The sequence below is a fragment of the Ischnura elegans genome, chromosome 1 (genome assembly GCF_921293095.1).
Source record: "Ischnura elegans chromosome 1, ioIscEleg1.1, whole genome shotgun sequence".
Classification (NCBI taxonomy): Eukaryota; Metazoa; Arthropoda; class Insecta; order Odonata; family Coenagrionidae; genus Ischnura; species Ischnura elegans.
In genome coordinates, this window is record NC_060246.1 from 58,387,539 (window position 1) to 58,412,297 (window position 24,759).

The following is a 24,759-nucleotide window of genomic DNA, read 5'->3' on the forward strand; positions in this document are numbered from 1 at the left end:
AAAATCCTCACCACATCACCAAGTCACGTATTGTTCTGCATTTAGTGAGTGTTTCGTTCCATATTTCTTTCCACTTCGGATTTGAGCCTTTTGCAGCACTCATTGTCGCTCTCCTCTTTAGTCAGAATTGTACTTTTTTTCTAAAATATGTTTCATATTCCTATATTTCGAAGGGCAAGCTTTCTGTTAGCCATGCTAATTTCCTTGTGGATTAGTGAATAAGTTGTGGAACTGACTTCTTTTCATTTTCTTTCCATAGGTATACCCTCTCATTATGTGTTATTGTAATCAGTGAAAATTAATCTAGTGCTTGGAATTATGATACTGGTCTTACTCAGGGGTGCAGCTAGGAATTAAGGCTGGGGAGGTTGGTTTAGGTGCAATAATACCGGGGTGTGTAGGGGTATAGTATACCCACCAGGATAAGCGGTAGGTGCGAGATTAATAAATTGCGGAATTTTAAGATAAGTGGTTCAAAATGGTGAGTTTTACGGCTCTCTGGGGGATATTTTCTTAATCCTTACACTATTCTATTAGTATTATCAATCCAATTAAGTAAAATGGATTAAACTTAAAATTTCCCTGAACTCTGGGGGGGGGGGGGGGGGGTTTATCCCCCAAAATCCCCCCCTCGCTGCGCCACTGGTCTTACTATCTCGCTGAGTTGAATTGGCGAAGAAAAAAATTAATGAAAATAAATTTGAGATCAGAATTTCCACTGAAATCTGGGTTAAATAGTCAACATATAATATCCTTATATATTATGGCAAACAGTTGTTCAACTCTTTCTTTGAGGTCCTTCTTTTAATTTACAATCGAATTAGGTTTCATGGGGAAAATATCTGCAAATGATTTTTTTTAGATAAATAGAAGAGAAATTGTACTTAAGGGAATTTCCAAATGAAGAAATTAATATAAGACCTTATTTTATGTAAAAATAGGAGTTATTAAATACTGACTTAAAAATTTAATCCGATCATGATATAACTGAAACATTGGCGATGACTGAAATATTGTTCATTAAAAGAAGTTCTCTCGAGGTCAAATTAAAAGGAACACTTAAACAGAATTGGAGAAATATCTTAAGTTTTACTGACAAGCTGATGCACAAATACATCGTTTTTAGTTAGTATTAATTTCAGAATCTAATGGTTGCAACGAAAATATCGTTTGAAACTCTTCAGTTTCGCTGGGCATAATGTGATTTCATGTCTTCAGTTCGACTGCTTTTAAATATATTTCTGTAGCTAAATAGGAATAAAGTAACGTAAATAAATAACTCCCATAATCCGTCGTATTCAATTGAATTATATGTAATTCTAATGGAACTAACCTTTTACATGAGGTTTCTTACGCAAGGAATTATCCAAATCTCAGATTTCATGTACCGGAATCACTATTACTAATTAGTATCCACCACGGAGGCAGCAGATACTTCAGTTAAATTTTAACCCAGTGACTCATTGAATTGGGTCACTTAGAAATCAGAGTAAGTTTCGAAGAGTAAAAATTACAAGACAAAGTAAATTAATACAAATAAGCTAGTGAAGTAAATATTGCATTTAAATCTAAAAGTAAAGATCTAACAATAAGTAATTAGGAGATTGCTGTTATGAGTCAGTATTCCTATAAACCTTCCATAAAAATTTCTGATAAAATAGGACATAAACATGAGTGTTGAAGAGAAACCTTCTCATGAAAAGGACTCTTGTACTTACCTCTTTTACCTCAAGTGTCCCTCTCAAAGGCCGTTATTTCGCACGAAGTGAATGGAATGTATATTAAGGCTCTCTTTAGCTGCGAGAGACTGGTAACTGGAGCTCTCAAGTCGATGACACTCACCTCGCCACGGACAGACCGCCTACGCCACTTTCCAGGGCGTTTAGGGTGGGCTGAATTGACGGCGGTTGCCAAGAACTCGACACCGCAGAAGTCCTCCCGGCCTTACTCCTGTGAAAAAATAAAAAAAATGAGACGAGTAGTGCTCCACATGTTCAGCTTCTCTCATTAAGTGACCCAAGACTTCTCAACTTCGCTGTGGTCAGGCACAACTACTATTCCTTAAGTGAAGCAGAAGTATCTTTCAGACTAAGTAGAAAGGTCGAAATAAAATGGTATAGCATTGCTACACTGTAGCTTTTGTCTGTGAGTTTTTATTGTTATACTTCTGAAAATATGAAGTGAAGAGTCAAGGAAAAAAGCGCCTGTTTGAATTACTCAGTAATATCGATTTTGGCTCTTTTTTGCATGATTGATTACGAAGCAAAGGAGCCAACTCGTAGCTAGCCAATTTTTATTCGTTAATTCGAAAATTAACTTAACATGTACATTTCAAGAAACAATTGATTCATTGATTCGTAAAGATCAAACAATTAACATAGTGTTAATAGTTTGTTCTGTTATTTCGATTTCTTTTCCTGAGGAGACCAAATGGGCATCTCCATCGAGGAAGTAGTCTTCACATTTTCCGTGTTTTTCCTTGGATGTTGTTACCAAGCATATCCGCCCTCTGAAGTCGATGACAATGTGTTGAAAAATACTTCGTCGACCCAGTTTCTTTTTATTTTCATTTTTTCAATTACTTTGAAACATAAAATGTGCAAGAAGAAAATTAATGTTCCTGATGGGAGATGAAACTTGTGGTCCCCACATAAAATTGGCATCGGTCGTGCACGCGAGAAATCGTGTACTCACATCACATGGTTAAAACTTTACTCGTTCACAGTAGTGAAAAATAAAATCAGGTTGTATCATCAATAATCGCGGCGGCGCCTCCTTCCTTGTTCCTTCCCATCCTTCCCCTCCTGAAAGAAAAGCTAGCGCTTACAGTCCCTGCCCCAGGAGTGTAACCCGCGAGCCCGTCCTAAGTGTCTCGTTTCCACTGTATCATCAATAACATCTACGGAAAATCGTAGAAATTTCCTTCCTTATAGGAAATTTTTTCCTTTCTGGAGAAACATTAAATAATGGTTTCGCTAGTAGCCTCTGTGACGGTGCGGGATTCCTCTTCCCTCTCCTTCCAACCCTATCCTATCCCAGGAAGCGTCGTCGGGTTCCTATAGCGGCGGCGCTTCCTTCCTTTCTCCCTCCTTGTCCTCCCCCTTCCGAGGTTCAGAGGTAAAAAGCGAAGTCTTATAGACCCTGCCCCGGGAGTGTAACTCCGCGAGCCCGCCCTAGGATCTCGTTTCCACTGTACCATCAATAACACGACTGGTGCCGAATTCAGGAACGCAAAACCCTGTTAGACAAAAACCATTGAAAAATACAATTAGAATACATAATTTAGAAATTTTTATTAAACAATAATTGTAATCAAATAAAATTTGTAAAAAAATAAGTATGAGCAATTAACATAATCAGTGGAACCGTTGTTGAGGAAAATCAAGTAATTATCTCAAAGAGAAATTCAAAATTCTTGTGGCGGAACAACTAGCCTCTCAATTTATTAATAAAAACGATTTGACTGTTAAAATGCATACTAAATAGTTAGTGAGAATTTCTTACTAATATAAAATTACATCCCAAGGTGTAGTAATCTTTATTTTATTGCGGCACATGCAGGTGAAATTTTTATCTAGTGTTACATGCATTGTGTTTACATCAAGAGGATGTATAAGATGCAAAATAAATAGGAGGAGGAAACCTATAGAATCGATTTCCAAACAGTTGAAAGGGATTCCAAAGGAATAAGGGAACGTATTCATCGAAATAATATCCAGGATGTGTCCTTGATACACTACTCGGGCTTTGAGGGCGGTGCTATACGAATCCTATTAGGTGACTAGGAATGAATTCGGGCAGGCATCCTGCTCGGGTATCTATTCGCTGGAAATTTTCTGTGCCAGATAATTCTCCCCTTTTGCTTCCTTCCTTTACCTCTGGAGCAAAATCCTGGGTAAGAGCAATTTTACATGGTACTAGTAGAGTTTGAAGTGAGCGGAGAACGAATTTTTTATAAATGTGATGCATTATGATAGGTGGGACGATATGAAGTGGTTTCTGGTGGAGTTGGGGGCATTACTGAGCAGAGGTCGTGAGGTGAAGGTCAAACAGCAATGAGAGTTCTTTTATACGCAACTTTAGTTGTCGACCCTGGGGATGTTTTCAAGTTGCCTCAGCTCTTCATGCAGCTCGTTTGTGTTATCTTAACCCAAGCTATGTTTCGCTTGGACTGCCTGGGGAAATTTCTAATTGCCATCGACTCTTCTACGCTGGTTCTCAGCATTTGACGAATCTCTTTTCATAGCTCAGTATATCTACCTCGAACACTAGTCTGCAATTACAGTATATGGTACAATTCTTCTCTTGTTCTTTGGCGTGAAATAGATTTATTTTTGTCTTTCAGCTTTAGATTTATAAATCTATTCTGGATATTTTTAATTAAATGTTTATTTTTATTGAATTTAAAATGTCAGAGACATAACTGTTGTTTTCCGTCATGACAGCGTAAATATCAAAATTTAAACTAAAGATTTTAGACCTTATACATAGGCGGATCTAGGGGGGAGGGCTCGGGGGCAGGTGCCCCCCAGACCCTTAAAAATATGCAAGATTTTTAATGCGGTCCCATTATCATTGCGTTCGTTTTGTATTACGGGGTATCCTTCTGCCCCACCAGAAAGAAATCCTAGATCCGCCCCTGACCTTACATAAATACTTGGGGGACGGTCAAAATTCTATTCCATTAAAATCTCTGTTAAATATCTCATGAAAATAGTTTCTCTTGCACAAGTGTACTTATCACGCGTAAGAGCCCTAGATAATTGATGGGAAATCTTGCTACCAATCTCCATTTGAACAAAGCCAGGTATAATTCAATTTATTCGCATCAGTTCTTTACGAATCGTGTCGCCTTCATGCGATTGGCGGATTAAGTGTCTACGCCTTGGATCCTGCATAATATCTGAGAAATCGAGAAAGGTCTTACCAGCGCAAGTTGCACATCTTACGATCTTCTAAAAATCCTTTTTAGGTACAAATTCTTGCATCTACGTCCTCAAAATTTAGTTGGAGGCTCAGGGTACTGTGATTGATATTGGTTTATGAGCGAATGCGATTTTGCATTTTAAACTTCTAGATAACGCTCCTTTATTCTTCCTCTCTTGGAGCTTTCAGGTGACTCTCCATGCATTTTTTGCACGTCTTTCCTTACCTTGCTTCGTTTGTTTCATCGATGGAATCTTGTAATTGATTTTGAACCCACGCCTCATTGTCGGATCGGCTTGATATTTTGTACACTTGGTTGCTTCTGATGACAATAAAATATTCAGTAATCAGACGTTGGAAACTTTTTTCCATTGTCCAATAATTTATTAACATTATTTCCAAATGGAGAAATAGTTTTGAATGTTATCAATAGATGGCGTCGGTTCTTCTAGAACTTACGCTACTGCAAGTTGTCGGGGGAATGAGTTCAAGCCGACATTTTGTTTTAACTTTTTAGCTATTGGTATATATTTTCATAAGCAATTAGTAGATTAATGCTAAATGCAATTTTTTTGAGGTACGATATTTTCAGATTTTAATTTTAAAAAGTAAGCGAGTAATAAAAATGGATTACATGATGCATTACTAAAAAGTAGAAAATAAAAATAAAAAAGTTCTCAGACATTTAGAGCTATGTATTTGAGAGTACATTACAAAATATTAATCCCAAAAATCGCTTTTTTAATCAGTCGAAGCTAATGATGCAATTTATGCGTTGCACCAATAATAATTGGCAGTAAAGCCGTAATATTTAGTGAAGTCATGTGTCATATTTTTTGCCATTTATTTTTAGATGTTCTAAATTCTTTTGCGATCTATATTTATAGTGTTAATATTCCGTTCCCGATTTTATTCCAATAGACTAATGACCCCAAGATGATGCAAGCAGTAAAGCTGGAAATCTTATTCACTCTGAGGCGTAGGGATTAAAATCCAGTCAACAGCTGCGACCAGAGCTGGACCCTTTCCACGTGGAGTCAAGGGCTAGAGCAATGTGGAAATGTACTAATGACCATCCTACTTTGGGGGAGAAGTAATATTTTTTCCGACCGCAACTGCGCTGTCCAAACGAATTTCCGCCATCCTCCCTGCTATTTGTCTCATTTAACGTGGAATGTTAGCGGGATCAACGCGTGAAACATGAGTAAAAACACTTGTTTCTGCTCTTGGTGCATTTTTTCACCAAAGTACCTTTAATTACCTGCGTTTTATGCCACATTCTTATGACTACCAATAGCCACCCTATTCACGTCATAGAAACAACAATTTTCAACAATTTTCTTTTCAAGGATTTCACGTAACGAACATAAATTGTTTAAGGGTTGGTTCATCTTTTCCCATTAAACAACGGTTTTAATAACTATATTTCTATATGTCAGAGATTATGCAATTAAAGTCCTACGAAAGCTTAAGATTTATTTCAATTTTTTAATGAGTTTGGTGAGGTCAGTGTAAGTGAAGCAGCAAGTCCTTGCATGAAACGAATGAAATTCCTATTTTATCTGTTCTCAAAGCCTGTGGCACTCAAAGTAATCAGTTTTTTTTATATTTTCAAGTTTGCGGCGTAATTAGAAATACCGTATATTCTTTGAGGATCTTTTTGCTACTATGCACGGGGAGAGAAAATTACGCTGCGAGTCCACTATAATTTACCAACTTTGCCATAATGCCACAAAACGTAATTAACACTAGAAAGGTCTGAAAACACTAGAAGGATTAACACTAGAAAATACTCTTAATAAATGAGAAGTTGGAAATAGTTTTCAAATTATTATTTTTAACTAACTCATTGAGGAATAACAAAAATACTCCAGAGAATTATCGTTTAGGTTCCTAAATATGATGAGACCATCACTTGCAAATATGTTACATAATATGAAGGTAGATCTTTTTTTGCGGTATATGCCAAGTTACGCATGGAAAAATCATTGATAGAGATGACGTTGCCTTGTGGTGTTCTGCATTTCGCAACTACCAAAGTGTAATTAATGTTGGAAAGCGGTCAATTCTTTGGAATCATTATCATTATTAGTCAATTTAGTTTATTATGCAAGTGGAATGCTCGTATCAGGCAAAAATCGAATCATTAAACCCATCAATTTAGTAAAATTTCTTCGTCTACCAAATTTGTAGAGCCCCTGATGTAATATGTCAGCTCCCACGCATGATTTCATAAAATTTAACATTTTTTTACCAATATATTTCAAGGTTGTCCTTTCAATATTGTCACCCTGATAAATATGACAGGCTTTTCTGAATCCATTACTCACAGTTTGAAATCGAAATATTTCTTTACAAGAAGGCAATCAAACTACGGCTAACGAAAATTGAAGTTGAAAGAAATAAACGGGAGCCTCTCGGTAAATAGTTTACCTATTGAATTTACTTCATTGAGAAATAAAAGTTTTGAGTGGATTTGATTAAAAAAATGAGGAGCAAAGGCTTAAGTTAATTTTGCACGAATTTAAAACGAGGCTACGCTCTGATCTTTCAATTGAATGTCTGCGTTTTTTTTGCTACAGGATAACCCTTGTACGTCAACGTGCCTCTTTCCAGATTTTTTGCTAGAATTTCGCCTGGCCAGGAACTTTATGTATGAGTTGCTCAGTAAAAGAAATCGCCGACGAAGGAAACTTCAATCATTGCTTTTTTTGCTATACGTCCGTGGTACCAAGGAATGAAACCGATGCCGAGGTCAGCTTTTCCCGCTCTATGGAGCGCTGCATTCTTTTCACCACTCGAGTTCACGGCAGTATTTATATTCGGAGAACGGACATAAAATCGGCGGTGTTGAGTCATCGATACGTGGGGTATAAAGCGACTTCAATGATACCCAGGTCCTCTCGGAATGCGGAGGTCAATCTTAAGACGTATGTGCAAATCCAACTCCCTTTTCTACCAAAGGCGAGATAAAGTACGACGAAACATAAACAATTGCTTGGGAGAATAATTCCCAATTTCGATAAAACAGTAATTTAATTCTTTGTTAGAACGTAGGTTTCCGCGGTGATGGTTTGATCTGTGCATTTATTCAGGGTTTTCTTCCGCGTCAGCTTGTTTGTGGACAACAGTTGACAACAGTTGACTGACAACGACCTGAAGACGCTGGTAGGGTAGCCAGCGAAACTGTTGTCCTAAAACAAGCTGACGCGGAAGAAAACCCTGAATAAATGCACAGATCAATTTAATTCTTTGCATAAGTCAAAGGAATTTCCAGTATTTTGTCTTTGGCACAGAAATAAGAATTTTTAATATAACCGTAAGTGTGAAGGAGAATTTCTCCTCAGAAAGGAGGTCATAAACGATGGGTAGTAAAATCTGCGTGAATTAGTGCCTAATGTTTACTCCACTTTTGGTGTAGATTGTCACGCATGCATATATTTGATTTTACGTGATATGAACCCTTTTTCAGCTTTAGAGTGGCGAATGGATTTGATGTGAACGATTATGCAGAATTTATATTATCGCGAGAATATTTTGAAATAATTGTTCTTAAAAAAAATAAATGAGGAATATCAAATGTGGCCTACGATTTTTATGCCAAACGATTATCGGCTGGAGATGCGAAAACACTTACGGTCCTAAGTATTATGAAATCGCAACTAAAACTGGTGTTTAGCAACAATAGCAAGTACTTGTGCTCGGCTGTGTTTTCGGAAATGTTGTGGTGCTTTGTTGTGTTTTCGGAAACATTGTTGTGCTTTGTTGTGCCCTTGGAATAATCAAGTATTTTAGAAAATAGAAATCATTTAGCCTTGTCGAAATATAATTGCAGAGTCCAAAGACTTGTGATTGAGATGATAGTGCGTGCATGGGTTTTATCCATAAATTTATTTCTAATGAACATGTTTCTGGAGAGGAAGAGAATTACTGCTGGCTGGCTGAAATAACACTCGCGCCGTGACGTGAGTACCGTTGGGATGAATGTGTGCAAGTCTGATAGAGACTAGGTACACGACGACGTGAAACAAAGTGCATATGGAGTGGAGCCGAGGGCTTGTCTCGTGGTAAGAGAAGGGAAGGGAAAGAAGTGAAAGATTGATGTGACCTTGAAAGATTTCACAGTGAGGGCACCCGATAGCGGGTCAAGGGCAGGCGAACCTTTGGTTCATACCTACAACGCGCAAGTTTCGGGGTGGAGGTCATTTAAGAGTGAGCGAGGGTAAGAGTACAGCGAAGGATGAAGTAATGCGCAAAGTTACCTGGGAAGGTGGTGTCGAGGCGGCTACTTTTACGTCGTTTGTTGGGAGAGGTTGGAAGACTAGGTTGGTGGTTTTGGCGGGCTAATTGTGACGGTGGACAAGAAAATGAGCTATAACTCCTAGGGTGTTTCCTCCCATTGCTGCCGATCTCAATATCGTTGCATTTTTACCGAGGCCACATGGAAGGAGAAGAAAGGAAAATGTGGTAGATTAGGAGTGTAAGCAGGAAGATTAGGGAACTGCGTTAACTATTGGTACGGCACCCCAATCCAGCGGGTAATGTTGGACTAAGGTTTGAGATGGACAGCGGTACTGTCAGGAGGTATGGGTAGGTATATTCAGATTCAGATTCAGATATATAGGTATGTTCAGATTCCAAGCATCGATGTATTCTTCACCTACGAATCGTTACTGGGGTGAGTAAGGGCGCATTATTGGTTTCCAAAATCTTTGGAGGTCATCTGCGAAACGCGCATAAAAAAGGACTTAAGGAATGAAATAAAATGAGAGCACCGACAAGTAGCACAAGATAATTTCGTGAAGAATTAGTATCGCTTTGGTGTTTTCCCACATTTTTATTGCAAATTAAAGTTCTCAATATGCTAATGCGTCATCATTAGTTGGATATTGCTTCTCAATAACTCGAGTCTCCATATTTTGATGATTTGTGAGCGTTGAAACGAGATTTGTCTATCAAATTAATTGTATAAAATTACCATTAAGACTATTATTTCAAGGTGGTAGAGTTTTAATTTCTCTAATGATCTTAATAAGTCTTCAAATTCATTTTCGAGTATTATTCAAGATGTAAAACCTTCACTTAATTCAACGCGACGAAGATATTTTCCATTAAGCCCTGTGTTTTTGAGACTATCATCAGCTGCATGTATAGCTATTGAGGGTTTTACATTACATTATAATGAAATAAACTGTGAATGTTACACCTTGATCAACATAGCCTATAGAACTAGCCTACGTTACTTTCACGACCGGTATCAATGCATAGTCTTTTAGGTTATATGTTTCGCTATTATTTATCTTTAGGCGACAGCACAGAAGATAGTACAAGTTGTATTGAAACTGGTTTAGGAAATAAAATCAATTTATTTGTGGAAAAATTCCTGTGACTTTGAATTTACTACTATCCTGCGGTAGCTTACGTTTTCTTCTAAATGAAGTAAAATATCTATCCCCAAATCGTTTTCTTCGAATCTTTTGATAAACGTCGTGTTGCTGTCCTTCGCGATTGACTCTGGAGCTGTTCGCAAGAGGTCTTCTGTTACTTTGCTGTACAGTAAGCTTTTCTCAATTTGAAAAACTGCTGCATTCAGATACTCACGAAATAACTGATGGAGGCGCAAATGGACGCTATTAATTCATGATGAATAAACTCTATATTTAATTATCCTCGGCGACGAACATCGTTACGTTGGGCTTACAAATGTATAATGTAGTAATTTCGGGTCCACTTTTGGTATTGACAGTCGTAGCTTGGAGAGTGCTTTAGAAATACGCCAATACATGAATCGTTAATTGTGAGAATTTATGACGAAATATATACGAAATATGCTCACAGTTTATAAAACCTCCTGGAATTCAATGGAAATTCTACTTGGTTGATTCCAATTAATTACCTTTTTTACTTTAATTTTATTGATTCCATTTTCCCTCCAGTGTCGTTGGTAGTGATATCATATTTCATTTATGGTTACTATATATCAGTAAGTAAGTATATGAAAATAAGACATTGTATCATGAAATTTAACCATTTTACATAGGCGTTTTATTTATGATAGGGTTAAATGATGCTTCTCCTGTTTTAAATTATAAATTTAATTCATTCAAACTATTTATAATAATCGAAAAGCAGTTTCGTTATTCACTGATAAACATTTTGTCCTGAACTTCTTGCTCTAGTGCTTTTTTTGGCTTATCTACTTGTCGAATGAAACACATTCATAATAAGAGGCTCTAAATTTATATTTAACCAAGGCGCAATATTCCTATTTTACGCAGAAGTTCGGTCTAAACAGACAAATTAGATAATGAGGTTTAAATCGGCATTTTTATACGTACTTACGTTAATTATTCAATCATAAATACTGTAATTGAGGGGTTCTAGAATTGAGACATAGGTTGAGCTGAACAAAGCGTATCAGGAAACCTTTGCGGTCTCAGCCGTAACTTACTTTCCAAACTTTTCAGAGTTCATTAAGGAATAAATGGAAGTAGAACCTATTTCCCATGGGAATGAGGGAGTCTGGGTTTGAAGGGAATTTAGTGGCCTCCCTCGTTTCTCTCTTCCCGAACTCTCTCTCGATCCCTCACAGCAGGAAGTACTCCAGACTTCGCGGACACTTACGTCTTTGTCAAACTTTTCTGTGATTTTGTCTGTTATAAAGTACGAGTTGGCTGTTCCATTACACGAATAGACCATATGAATGAACTTGAGTTTTTTTATTTAGACTAATAACTCATGAGGAAAAAAAAGAAAAAATGAACTGAAGTTTTATTCTTTACATTAATAACTCACGAGGAAAAAAACGAAAAATTATGCCTGTGCACTGTGATGTGATCTAGTGTACTCATGGCTTTTAATCAATGTCTTTCACTGAATATTCTCGGATTACGAAGAACGTGAGACAAGTCTTAACAATCAGTTTCTTTACACTAATATTCTTTAGGGCATTAATTTTGAAAGTGTCTTCGTGACTTCAGTGAATCAATGACAGCTATTGCAATACCATGGGATAAATTTATTTCTCCATTACCCAGCGTTTCAACCTGAGGGTTAGTTTGGGTTTGAATCTTGTTTCTATTGATTCGATTACGAACTCCCTCTCAGGAATGGTGTACCCTCTTAATATAATGGTGCCTTTTAGGGATGAGGTTTCCAAGTTATCATTCTGTAATCATGTGAGGCGATCTCATCATTAACTTGAGGTGAGCAAGTGATCTCAGTGTATTTTATGGATTAACTCACCTCACTATTGCTTTCTCAAGATATTCCTATTTCATTCCTTTTGTTGCGCAAGGGCGAAAAATACCCCATAGGAGCATTTATCCTTCTGCACTGGTTGAGGAGAGGTTAGTTTTGTGATGGAGCGAACAGATATTGAGCTAGTCGTCGGCAAAGAAAAACTATAAAAAAAGGGAGAAGCGACTGTGGACTTTTGCTAGCAACCCACTGGGAGTAGAGAGCGCTATTTTCTCTCTTCGCGTAGTAAATACTTTGAGGCATACATTGGCCTATTGGGTAATTTGGGGAATACTTCATGGGACTGTCGCTCTTTCCTCAGCAAACACTTGAGTCCCACTTCTGTCTGTGCACGGTATATCTTCTCCATATTAAGTGTTGTCCTTTGTGAGACATAAACTCTAACGAATCTTACGTATCTCATGCCTATGTTGCGGTAAGAGGATGTTATTTTGCATCGGCGGGATTGCTGACTTGGTAAGTTAAAGCAATTACATCGTGCAAATGGTCTCTGTGGCCGAAATGAAACGACGCTGGACTTTTGAAGAGGAAATATGAGAATCTATAAAAGTACCTATTGTATATTATGAGCTAATGTGCTCTTGTCATTTTAAAAAAATATTCCCCGCTCTTTTGTAATGCAAGGTTCGTTTATGTGGTCATTAATTAAAGGTTCCAACTTCAGAGCAAATGTTTTTCCTTCATGCTGGTTATTTATAGAAATATATTCTATTATAATTCTGTCGTTGAATTTAACGGTTCATGCATTATTTCACGCACGGATCCTGTGCAGAAGACTTTGAGCCTAGCATGATTTTTTCTTGCCTAGTGGAGGACAGCTATTGGAAAATTTATATGTAGTATTTCGAGATGATGGCAGGCAAGTACCCGAAGAGGGTGTAGAGTTTTTGATCAGGTGAGCAAGGTGAAAGTAGAAAACGATGATTTATTGAAGGAGCATCGAATGTGAGACCATACCCCGGTTAGGATTATAAAGGTCCAGGTTGAGGATTGGTGGCTATATATTGACGCAAGAATTTATGACCTTGAGTTCTCAAGGAGGGGTTACCGCGAATAGAAAAGAGGATAATGTTTCATTGTCATGGATAACTCTCTCAGCGTGCACAATCATCAATTAGACGAATTCCGTAGATCTTACTATCCCTATTAATCCGAGGATAGAAATAAAAAGAGGAAAGAAAAGTCTTCAAAATTACTTCTTTGGTGGCATTAATAATTTCCATTGATTTGGTCATCAATTCGACGCGCATAATGCCTCCGATTAAATCATTTAAATCTGCTCTGGAGCATATCAGCAACTTCTCATTTCATTTGATTGGTGTGTGATTTCAAAGCAAAGTTCTACCTCGCGGGCTCTTGTTTTCAAGCGTTTTCCATTACTAGCTCTTTGATTCTTGCTGTGAGATGGAGCATATTCATTGGATGGCCGTCAATCATCGTGTTAGCTTTAACGGTTTTGCAGCGCGTGTGATTTGACTCGTTTTGAGATGTCAAAAGTGTCTTTGATTGACAGATCTTGTATTGTATAATTTCAAACCAATCTATTACTAAAAGCTTTAATATTTTTTTAGGTGTACCGTATTACTAAAATGCTCCTGAATGCACTAGTACTTATTTAAAAAATGCAATTTGATTTGCGCTAAACAAAGGTCACAAAATATATATATATGTTGCCTAAAATAGATTTTATTATCATACATATTTTATTTTATCTATATGACCCGCAGTGCCATCGAAAATTTTTGACATGTGTTACAAATTGTTGCTTAAAAAGTGATGATAATTTTTTTTTCAATTATTCGAAGAATTTATTTGAAGTCTCAACTAGCTTCTTCCCTACATGCAACCTTTAATTTATAATTACACAATGGTTTTAGTACCGAATATTACTAAGGCAACTGATTATCGGTGGTAAATCACTGTGAAAATTTAAAGAAAGGGAATTTCAACCTCGCAATTCTTTAAAAATTTCATCGATGCTATGCTAGGTTTCACAGATCATGTTGTCCCCATAATTCTTGATGATTCTCCTAGTATCTAGAAACCAAGTGCACTAATCATCTAATTAGCTTCATAAAATGGTGAACCAGTTTTGAATGCAGTTTTATATAATGACATTACTCGTGTCATAAATTTTATTTCTATACTCAAGAGTGTTTAGAGAGTATATATATGCATATTATTCAATCTAGTGCTTAAAATTAAATGACGGAAGTCTTTTTAGCTTCATGTCATGTGCATGATGTTTGAATTCATGTGAAAAACTAAAATTATGGCTATTATCTTATTATTTCTCTCATTTGTCTCCTTTATTTTATGCCTCATTATTCAGTAAAATAGTCAGAATTTTAATTTTTACTGCTGAGAAAGACTTTTCATAAATTGTTCTGCGGTGTTATTTATTTTATTTTTTAGCTTGTTCTACTGAAAGGTAAAAAATTTAATTATTTACTAAAAGGTTTTGCGGGGGCTGTAGTGCGTTTGATTACTAATGAGAATAAGCCTGTGGGGGTTTGATGGGCGTTTTTTCAGCCGGATTACTTGGGAGACCGATATCCATTAACTCCTCAGACCTCGTCTTACAAATCTCCCTCCTCCTCATTGTGTCCTCCAATCTCTTAATATCTCTCCTCCCAAGGCCTTTCAATTTCTTTCATTTCAAAACCAACAGAACTGTTTGTTGACGGTCCTCGCTTTCAAAATTTTCCATAGCACATTAGTATTGGCAGCATTCTTTTCTTCTTCTCCATTGATATATTTGAAAGGGCTTATGGAAAAATTGATAGCGTTTTTTGGTATTAGGAGAAGCATTGTCATTTGAAAATGTAGACCCAAGATGGTGCGAATCTTGCGAAACATTCTGAATTCAAATTATGCCGTTTCCTCTTAAATAGGTTCATCCACCTTTTTGTTTGAATATTATCAATTTATTGCAGTGTATTGATAAATGGCTTCATAGAAAAACGCAAAGGATTTGGATGTTCCGAGTACGGAAAGAGACGGGATGAAAGATACATTGAGGAATAAATATTTGGAAATGTGCTGACGTGAAGGAAGCAGGATGGTGAACGTGATGGAAGAGATTATATTTTATTTAAGCTAGAACAGAACATATAATTAAAGGGAGTACACGAAAGTGAAAATCAAATACAACTTTGCTACGTACAATCAATTCTTAGCGTAACTATTGCTTTGTATATAAATTTAAAATAATGTAATTATGAATTGAAACAATATATGAGCTGAAAAGCGATAATTATTCTATCCCAATTATTTTAGAACGCTTTATGCATAGAACTGTATTGAAGTCGTTTCTACTATCATTATCCTATGATTCTGCGCAAGTGAATTAATGCATATGCGTCTTGTCTTTCCGTCGCCTAGGATGATTCTCATTTCCAAATTCTCACGAGGAAAATATCTATTTCTCTCACTATACATAAATGGGTTAACAGATTTTTATTAACATATTTCCTAGGATTTTATCTCTTTCGATTGGGCATAGAGAGTACCTCTTACAGAATTTCCCTCTGGGACGTAGATTGCTTAAAGTGATCTCGTTTACGCTCTGGTACTCAAAGGGAATGGAGTGGCGGAGATGTGTACACCACTTGTTAAGTGTCTGGGTTTGCAGAAGACTAGAAGTCTGTAGGTTTTTTTCAAAAGGTTTGGAAAAGATACAGAGTGGATAGAAAAATTACCTTCCTCGCACTCGATGAGCTCGTAGCTTTATTCATTTCGGAAATGTACCCAGACGTGTTTGTAGCAAAAAAGAGCATAGCTTACCTGAATTTTGAATTTATGACCGGTGAGGTCTCATTGTATGGGTTAAAATCGAATTTTAACAAAGCAATAATGAAGAAGTAAGACAATGAAGTAACTTTATCTGTTATCTTATCCCATTTCTCACTTAGATTGATAGCCAAATTGTTTGAAGTTCATTATATTCTTGGCAAATGGAAGATAAATCTTTTCCATTGAAGTGAGTGGTGTCAGCTTTGCTTTGCTTACACGAGGAAAAGGTTCTTCTACTTGTGGTACTTAATTTTTATCCGATGTAAAGACAGTTTTGATGAAAACTTTTAATGTATTTATACAGTGGGTCAAATTTTATCCATACTGGGATACTTTCACTCCTTTTATGCAATGGAATACACTTCGAATAACAGCTTAAAATAAATACCCTGGGTGTCATCTTGGGCTCCTTACTGATTTTTCTTCCTTTGCAATTGGTAGCATAAATTATCTTTATTTGAGATGACTTTCTATTCCTGGGTTGGGCCTCAATATTGAGGCCATTTAGTTTGGACAGCTTTCACAACTGTGAAAAAATGACTTGGGAAATCCATGTGGGTCACTGAGGTAAGGGTGATAAGGGGAGATGAGCGTGAGGGTGATAGGGAGATTTCAGTTCTGAGGATAAAAGGTTAGAAAAGCATGCGGCTACGTAGATTTACTACGAGTCAAATGACATTTTTGTTTGTATAATAAAGTTAAAAAATACTTTTAATTGGACTTAATACGCAGTGATATGTTATTGACAAATAGAAAATTTTGAACCCATTTCTTACACTAAAGAAGTAAGTGCGTTTGACCAAAATAAACCAACACCTTAAAAATATTAATTATAACTCGTGTTGGTATAATTCATTAGTGCAATGAAGTTGAATCTTAAATTGAGTTCTGTATTTCATTTAATTTTATTGCATCCTCAAGATTGATTGAAGAATTACCAATTTTCAGTATAGTGAAGAATATATTTTAATTTTAATCAGCTTTTATCTTCCTCAAAATACAGGACGGGTGTACATAAAAATCTGTGTTGAGATTATAATATTTCAATCGGATTTTCATTTCTCAGCAAAAGTTTTATCTGATGTTTGGGAATGTCGCGAGCATAATGCGTCTAAATTATAATCCCCAACCTGACGCATGAAAATATTTACGGAATGATAATAGAAATTTGCACGGCAGATAGAACCGTCTAGATATTTCTTAAATAATTTACTTCTGATATATTCTAATAAATTTTAGCAATTACCGAAGTACCTTTTTTAATTTTATTGACTTTGAAAGGGAAAAGGCGTAGTTTTTGGGATCTTAGTCGCTTACTGAGGCATTAGTGAATGGAATGAAATTTCACTGTATTGACATAGGAAAGGATTGTGAGGCTGTTTTAAGACAATGAAACATTGACTTTCTTACTTTTCGAGTCGCAAACGGCTATTGTAACTGTAGGTCTTTGGCGGCTGGTCACTTTGAATACAGTATAAATGCCCTATTGATTGCTGAGAAGGATATAGTACTTTGTGAAATTCATTTTTGATGCGATGGTAAACACGATTTTCGTTATTCATTACCTACCCTTTCTTGAAACATGCAGACCGAAAGGCCAATCAAGAAATTCTTTTTATTTAATTCTCTCAATGACGATGGAGGAGTTTTCTTTCGCAATGTAAAACGCGGCCAAAATTCTTACTCTTTGTAAATTTTGAGAACAATATATAAAAATCCTCTTATTATGCCCTCAGGAACCCTTCACCGAAAAAAAACTCGTTTCGATGCTAAAATATTTTTTTCATCACGTAAGCTTGAACTTAGGCTACTGAATTCTTGGGATTAGTTTTGATAATTTGACCAAACCTTCCGATAAACAGTACGCTTCGAACTCAGAATTTTTTAATGGCTGTAAGATTTTTGAGGTCAGACGCTGGTATTAAATTTTCGCTAATGAGCATACATTTTATCGGCATTAATTTAAGTGAATTGAATTTAAATTTCTGATAAATTTAGCTTACTTGATTATTATTGTGAATGTGGTACGTATTCGCCTTCAGTAAGCAGGAAAATTTCATGTTTGCTCGTGTGAATATGGCTAGGCTCGACTGCTTGCGGGGATAGATGAGGAGGCACTAGGCCCTCTGTGGTTGCCGCGTCCCCATTCGCCTCTACACTGAAGTACTGCTGCTCCTCGTCGGTCCTCAACGAACGACCGACCCGCACTAATGATCTCCTTAAGTAATTAATTGTTCCACTTCGCCCTCATTGAAGCCTACCCTTGACGCTCACTCCACTAATGCGGCATTTGCTAATGCATTGCCCTCTTTTTTTAAATAATACTATTTCTAAATGAAATTTATTTTTTTGGGTCACTGAATATGGGACATATCACGTACGATTATTCCTTAAAAAATGCTAGTGCCTATTATTTCATAATTTTTATCTGTTTTTATACAAATCCATATTATTTATTGTTACTATTTGTGTATTTGCTTACTTGCCTACTTGTATATTTATTATTACCATTTGGAGGTTTGGTTTCTAGAAACATTGGGAAAGGTAGACAATAATAATTTTTCGGCGTGTATATATGGAATGTTAATTTATCTATTGGAATGCCGCTTCAGTTTCGTATTAGTATTTGCTGTCTCGCACTGACTACGCAGTAAAATTAATGAAATGGAAGCGCATCCATCACCTCTGCTTCTACTGGAAGTCAGTCTCCAAGTAGCATTCCCAATCATTCATTCATTCCTCCGATGTCTCCCTTCTCAACGCCTCCATACATTGCTATTAAATCTCTTCGACGCAGGTAGGTTACTCAAATACAGTGGAACTTGGTTATAACGTCATCAAAGGGTCCAGAAGATTTTTAACGTTATATCCGAGTGACGCTATAAAAAAGCAGCCTTAAATCTGAGTGAAAGGACAAAATAAAAACGCAGATGTTCTGCTATATACAACACTGTTTATTGAAATCTACTCGTACATTGGAATATGTCCAGACACCAATAAAACAAAAGAGTTGCATCCCGTCACCAGCTCAACGTCCAGCTTGTGACCTGTTTTTGCTTTTTATGTTTCTACACATAGTTTCTTTGAACTCTGGGACATAATACAATCACACAACCACTTTTGCAACCTAAGTATCGCAAAAGTTTTGACGCTATACCCGAGCGTCGCAATATTTGTTGACGATAGAAACGGGTTTTCGTACAGCATAAAATGTTCAAATGTCCTACAGCATAAAATGGTCTGTATAAAATGTGACGTTAAACCCGAGTTGACCGTTACAGCCGATGCCGTTATAACCAAGTTCCACTGTATTTCATAATAGGTTTATGATTGCAAGAAACGTTGTCATCTAGGAATAGGAATAGAACGATTCACCGAGTAGCCGTTCCATTTTGAGGACGATTTAAAGCAAACGTTAACGTGTATAAAATTTTATCGGGATTCCGCGCGGGGCCAGAGCCTTTTTACCCTATGTTTCTACGATATCGGTAAAAATTTCAAGGGTTTTGAGGAGGTATAACATCGAAAACATCCAACGACCTATGTCAAGTTTAAGAGACCGCCTCGTTTGTGTAAAAGATCCGATTGGCCTTATGACTCCTGAAGTTTATAAAATTCCTTGTGAGTGTGGTGATGTCTATGTGGGGGAGACTGGGCGTACAATATCTACTTGTTTCAAAGAGCACCAAAGGCATTTCCGACTTGCCCATATTCGCGTATAGCCTGGATGAGGACCATAAAATAACGTGGGATGACATCAGAGTCTTATGGCGATGAAATCAATTTTGGGATCGTTTAACTAAAGAGCCTATTGAAATAAGACTGGAATATAAAAATAAAAAGAACTCTTAAAAGAATTATGATTGGCAGAGCTAGGTCTACGCCGGTCCACGGTCCTCCACGACAGCAATCGGGAATCGATCAATCCCGCTATTCCTAATGCTAAGCTTCAACGCTCACTTCAAATATTCAATCAGCAGCCGTGAGAATGGGTAGCGAGTCGGTAGGTACCCGAAACGTCGGCGCTCTCATATAATCTTACCCGCGCGGAATCCCGAGAAAAGTTTATACATTCTGTTCGCCGGGAAAATTTAAATTCTTACAAAACGTTAGCGTATAGATTTAATGGCTTTACAGTAAAATTTGAAATAGTCCGCATGCAAAACTTCAACATTAGATGCGTCCAATACGAGGGAATTTCCAAATACATATGCTTTTAAAACCAAAAAAGACCGGAAACATCGCATACGAAAAAAGATCTGATTTGTGACAACAATAGCATTCATATGGGGAATTGTATTTGAGCTATTATATTTATCACTGAGCTTGGTGACTGTCGTGCTGTTTTCCTTTATGGCATCTGACTCCATTTAATGACCATAAGCCTTCACATTTCTCTCGCAACAACACGGGTGACTCCAAATAGCGAACATTGACTATTGGGATCTTTTTATTGGCCTCCCATCTTTTTTGCTCCTCTCTTAAATTATTATTGTATTTATTATTGTTCCACCCCAACTTTTTTACGCCGCATTGTTCTAGATTGGTATGTCGTGTACCAGGAAAAGAAGTTTTTATTCATCGGCATTGACGAAAGAATATTTTTTAAGCTCGCTATGATCACATTCCGCGTTTTTCGCCTTTTCCAGCATCCCAAACAGCGGCGCGTGCTTTTTAAATTCATCGCCATGGCATGCATTGTCGCTCCCATTGGAATTTCCTCTCCCGTCGCCACATTCTCCGAAGCATCGACCTCTCTCGCTTGCAGTACGTCGCACGGACACGTTTCCCATTAGTCTTCGTGAAGCCTCGCCCTGAGCTTTGTTTACTCATCTCGCTGCTAGGATTGTGAATTTAAGCCCAATTTCTTTTTTCGGATAACTTGACCCGTTTTATGATTTATCATTCTGAACCATGTCAGATTTAAGCGCCCATCATTGTGACCCATATTGTCCTTGCTTTTTTACGAAAATTAAAGAAAAGGCCTCAGGAGTGAGATCCGCGGAGAAAACTTTAGCGTGCTTCAATGGCATAGCTGTCATAGCGGAGATAGAGAAGGACTAGGGGGAGACCTTGGTAATTATGAGAAGGATCATAGGCGGACATCAGCTGAAAATTATCATAAAGGAAACTATGATAGTAACATGCAGCATAAGAGAAGGCAAGGCTAAAATTAAAAAAGGGAAACTAAGACTGGAAGACGTGTATGAATTCTGTCATTTGGGATAACTAGCGACGGAAGATGCACGAAATAAATTATCAGTAGTAAAACCCCAATGAAGAAAGCAATCCAGAAAAAGGAAGGTCGACTAGTTTCAGTTTTACTCATGACTTAGGACAGAGTTTCCTACTGACATAAGGGAATGCCATGAATTCCCTCTCTTTTGTTCAGAGCAACTGTTCAAACTCATTACAACGCATAAGTGCATTGCTCATGCATAATTTTAGCGGTATACCATCATTCTGAAATGGAGGAAATTATCTTGTAACACAGTTCTAACCTCTTTCCCCGCACGAGCTAAATGATAATATTTCCACTATCATCTGACTTGCCGCACTACTTATTCAAGGTGCTTCCTATATTGTTTTTTGTCTCCTTCAACTCATTTTCATTTATCAATGTATGCATAAGCACAATGGATTATCTGCCTTCTTAGGTTCATTCAGCATAAAATCGGCATAACTAAGAAGACTTTGCCGGGGAACACTCTGAAAGTCACTGCACCTCCAAGAATGCTCACTTGCCTCATGCCGTCGGTGCTCTCCATGGACACTTTTTTCTTCAGGCAATTGCCATAAAAACACACTAAGGGCTTATCATAGACGAGGAACGCATATTTATTGATGATGTTTCATTTATTATTGTGGAGTATCTTTTCATTTTGAAATGGCGAGAAAAAGAAATCACCTGGAGGAATGTTCTTAATTTGCAAATAATTTTGCTGTTAAAATCTTTGCATGCATGCTCAAGATGACCACTCCAATATCACTATCACTCGTTGACAATCGAGGAATTTAAAAAGTTGAGCAAAAACTAAGTTTCCTCCATAATTTTCCTTCTCAATTCCTCTAAGATGAAAATTGCTATTGATTTAAAAAAATTATTTTAGGCTCTGCTTTTGTAATTCTCTCGTTTCCAAGTCCCACTCCTTTTTTTACGATGTTCAGGTATCTATCTCTTCCTCCCGTTCCATGCAAACCTGTAACACAACCTTTTCTACCGTTTCCAAGTAGGCTTCCGAGGAGGTTATGACGGTAAGCAGCGATTCTTCCGGGTTTCCTTCCGCGTTTATCCATTTTTACGGGACAATATTTCGCCGAAGCTCCAGTTACATTCCTTATGTCCACTGAAGTGTCGAAGAACTTTAGTCGTCTTTATATACACCCTGTTTGGAGTCTATTTTGTGGTCTTCAAAGATCTCAACGGGTCTTCAAAGATCTCGACCCTGATTGGTCGAGATCTTTGAAGACCCGTTTCCATGCGATGGCGAGTATGTAGCCGTCTTCACGGTTGAAGGTCTTGGGTGTTTTGGCGATTTAAATTGCCTCGCTGATGATCCTAGACTATCAGCGGCCTTCTTTATCTAAAAGAGTGGCGCTGCCGAAACTTCTACCATTTACTAGCTCCTTCAAAGTGATGCGGGAAGAAGTTGGTCCCCTGCCCTCGACCATTTTTTTTCCTTCAGCGTTAAGGATATATCACTGTTAATCTATTTTCATTAAACTGTACTCCGGCAGTTGCAGAGGGAATGTTACTGTGTGTGGAGTTTTGCCGTTTCCATCAGTGTCATAATTAGTATTTTTCCTTTTAGAAAATGGTTTCTTGTACAAATATAGACCCGTGTAGCGGTCTTGATGTTGTTAAATGTACACGATTTTTTTTCAAAACAGTACTTAATCTGAAAGTATTATCTATTCTTTTTCGATATTATAAATTAAACATTCAATGACGTGATTTTAAAACTATTTCACTTAAAATAAAATGCCATTCTTATTTTCTTTCCATTTACAAGTTATGTCATAGAATATAATGTGGCAGCGTAGTTAATAGGGAAGTACACTAGTGTTTCAAATGCACCAAACACATTTTTTAAATTAGAGTTCAGAATAACATAATGTCGTAAAACCACAGTGTAAATCCTAATAGTGAATACTTGATTCGAGATGACCGTCCGAAATATGGAAAAATTCAAAGGCCGCTAAAACGGGTGTCCATGTTGAATATTGGCCGTGACGTCACAAGGCAGTAGCAGAAGGCAGCTTCTACGCCGTTTAGTTCTACCACTATTATTGCATAGAAAAATTACAGAATTTGAGGGTATCCGTTTTTTGCTGTCATAAAATATCTTCAGAATATATATGTGGCTGCTTCTCTTTTGAGTAAATTACTTCATCATTGCGTAATATATTAATATTCATTTACGTGTCAACTTCAAGTTTGGAAAGAGTAGTACGAATGGCACATTGAATCTTTAATAAATAGGTAATGGTATTTATTTTCGCTGGGTATATTTTGGCACAATGCCGTTTATCATGCCAAAACTTTTTTTGTAAGAACCGAGTCAAACTAATAAACCTATTTAAGACGTTTGCTGCAAGACTTATTCGTTGCGTATGTATTCACGCCAGCCGGAACGTTCGCCCTTCACAACTAGAATCATGGGATGTTAGCCTTATTTCTGTGCTGGCTGGTTGTTGCAATGGTTCGTTGTCCAGGATGGGTTCAAGAAAGATAATCTTGGTTGGGAGAAGGAAAATTCCAACGATTTATAAATGGTATAGGTACCAAACTTTGATGTATTTATGGTCACTGATTTTTTTAAAAAGGAGCACAGTTTCAACGCTCCATAGAAATGCGAGACGTTAAGGCTAACAAGGGGAGACCTCGTACCTTGCTCCATCTTTTTCAATTAGGGCCTCAGTTAGGCTGTAATTAATTAATTTTCATGCGTTACTTTTCACAAGCCATATATATAAATTTAAAATATCCCTCGTCACGTAATGGGTCGGATGGGGTAGTGGTAGCGTGTACGAATTCCCACCCTAAAGACCAGGGTTTAAGACTATGTCATGGCATCATTTTTTGTTTTCTTCATTGTGATCATACGGCGTCAAGTTTATCATTAATTATAATTGCAGCAATCATTGACATAAGGCATTTTTTAAAATCATCATAATGGCCTTTAGGTATTTTAGCAGTGTCATTACAAACGCAGAGCTACGATGACTACAAGGATTGGTGTGCGCTAAAATGTTAATTTTTTCTTTGCTTATACTGACCAACTTCCACATTAAATATGAAAACCACTCTTGCAAGAGCACATGCCATTAAAAGCTCGCGGAAAGCAATAATATGTGTACATACATAATTAATAAGAACACAAAGTGAATATAAAACGCCATATATCTCGAACACTTGTAATTCACATTACTCCAAAGGGAGTTTACTTACTCAGTACCTACCAGTTTACCTCAGAAGCAGTGCTAAAAGAACCATTCCGAAATATTATTTCACTTAACAAATAGGATGAAATAAAAGTTGATAACCCTGGACCGGACGCGCTGGCGTATAAAATACGTCAATCTTTGAAAACCAAGGATTTCAACATTGTACGTACATTCTGGGCTAGAATGGTCTCGTGTATTCCTACAATGTACTTTGACTGCCTATATTGCGAGTTTTCAAAGTTCGAGGTATTGTAGCCAATTGTTTAGATCAGCAAGATGAACCCGTCACCAGTGGAGTACAAATTACGCCGCGCGACCTGCTGTGTACCT

At 37.1% G+C, this 24,759-nt stretch overlaps 1 protein-coding gene across 2 annotated transcripts in view; it reads right to left on the reverse strand.

Annotated features, from left to right (window-relative positions):
* LOC124161184 overlaps positions 1-24,759 on the reverse strand; it is a 344,620-nt gene that overhangs the window by 179,624 nt on the left and 140,237 nt on the right. For both annotated transcript variants that reach the window (XM_046537448.1, XM_046537441.1), the window contains exon 2: positions 1,843-1,950. The gene's annotated coding sequence lies outside the window, so the exon portion shown is untranslated. The remainder of the gene's footprint in view (positions 1-1,842; positions 1,951-24,759) is intronic.